Source organism: Volvox carteri (assembly GCF_000143455.1).
Source record: "Volvox carteri f. nagariensis unplaced genomic scaffold VOLCAscaffold_119, whole genome shotgun sequence".
Taxonomy (NCBI): domain Eukaryota; kingdom Viridiplantae; phylum Chlorophyta; class Chlorophyceae; order Chlamydomonadales; family Volvocaceae; genus Volvox; species Volvox carteri.
Window position 1 is genome coordinate 70,944 of NW_003307662.1, and position 2,175 is coordinate 73,118.

A 2,175-nucleotide genomic window follows, 5' to 3' on the forward strand; every position below is an offset into this window, starting at 1 on the left:
GAGCTACTTGAGACGCGAGGCGGGCGATTGCGACCCTCTTGTGGCCCTGGCGGAGGGGGGGGGACGTAGGGGGGGGGAGGGGTTTGGGGAGGGGGTGAGGGGAGGGGGTCCGTTGAAGTCCGTTGGGGAAAAGGTTGTGTTTGGGGGAATATTGGGGGGGGGTACGGTAGCGTACTGCAAAAGGGTACGGCCGGTGCGGTACAGCAATCTGTACGGCAAAACCCACCAGCAGGGGGACATCAACCCCCAACCCCGTTACCGCACCCCGCAGACCCCGACCCACCTGCAGCGCCTGCAACACCCCCAGCGCCCCCGCTTCCACAAACTGTGCCCGGAAGCTGCTACCCCCCCCGCCGCCATCTCCACTTGCGCCGCCGGCAGCAGCAGCAGCAGCAGCAGCAGCAGCACTACCACCACGACTGCTACCACTACCGGGCCCCAGCCGCCCGGGAGTCTGCGGGGACAGCAGCGCGAGCGACTCCACGGCCCGGAGTGCAGACTCTACCACAGCCAGTTGACGGTGACGGCACGCGAGGAGGAGCGGCGCGGCGACGGCGGCGCGACGGAGGCGGGTCCTGCGTACGGCAAACGTACGAACATGCGAGCACGAAGGTGCGTTTTTATAAATATGCATCTATTTTTACATTTATGTATATGAATATAGGATATATTGGAGAGGCGAGCGGGAACTCTGTAAGTGTGAATATCATTGTCCTTTTATGCATATCTTCCCAAGCCGTACAGTATTTCTAGTTCGTACAAGGAACGTACGGCAAACAGCAGTACTTACTTGGCTTCCTGGTCATCGCCCTCTGCGATCCCGCGAATTAAAGCGGCGGCTCGCTCCACCACGGCGGGAGCCTGTACGGCACGAAACGAGGTTAACGCGGCAGTTGGGTATTAGTTGGTAATTAGTTTGCGTGGCTGGCAGCTTGGACAATTTATCTGTCTGTCTGTAAAAAAATCCTCATCATTTTGATTTCCGTACCTTGTGTCCGAGCAGTCGAACAAGAGCTCCAGGGCCCCCCAACGCCAACCACAAGTCGACACACCGCCGCCACAGTACGGCTTGTTGCGCCTCCGTAATCGCCGGCGGCGACTGACTGGCTGCCGCCGCTGCCACCGCACCTGCAGCCGAAGAGCGGGCCAGGGAAGGCGCCGTCAAGCTGCCGCCAGCGGAGCCGCCGCCGCCGCCAGATGCGGCGGCGGCAGCCGCCGCCGTGGCCGCCGCCGCGTCAGCTGCGGTCGCCGCCGCCGCCGCCGCCGCTGCGGCTGCGGCTGCGGCCGTCCTGTCCATGAGTGCCGCCAGCTGCGCCACTCCCCCCGCGGATACGACGAGGAGGGCGTTGGCTCGGTGACCTCTGACCAGAGCCTGAGTGCGGGGTGGGGGGTTGCGGGGGGTGCCGTACGGGGGCCATAACCCGGTCTTGATGGTAATAAATTCGCTAGATGGGCTGGCGATGGTGATGGTGACGTGGCGCATAAATAAATAAATAACCAACAGTCACCCAACAACTCCTAACTAACCGGAACCCCAAAGATATTTGTGCTCCTGTCGAACCCCTTTAAGTTAACCTGTGTGAGATGTTGGAAAATAAATTTCCAAAAAAAGGAAATACCAACAACGCAAGCAGGCAAAGCATGATTGGCACCAGAAAATGCCCCATGGCCACAGACCCCCAGCACCCCCACCCCCACCCCAAGGCAATGGCCCCACAGCCGCCTGCATTTTGATGCAGCTCCTTCGACTTCATCTTTACAAACAATCAACAACAACTCTTTAGCCAATTTCCGCCAAACCCTAAAACCGCCTTAAACCCACACACACCCTCCAAGCCCCCTACCCATCGGGACACCCCCCCACCTCCAGCGCCGCCACACCCCGCGCCGCAACATCCGGGTTCGGATGCCGTAGACATCGAACAAGGGGCGGTACAAGTCCCGCAGCCGCCAACGCGACCCGTGGGTCACCAGTACCGTCACCGCCTTGCCCTGTCGTATTTGCCGACCCAGGGGTCATTGCTCCGGTTGTACTAGGCCCGACTGCTACAGCTGTCGTACCCGCGACAGATGATGCCCCAGCGGTGGTGGCGGCGGAGGGCGGCTCATCAGCACCGGGGTCGGCGAGTACGGCAGCGCAGTACGCGGCGCGTGCCACCACCTCCTCGCCTGGCG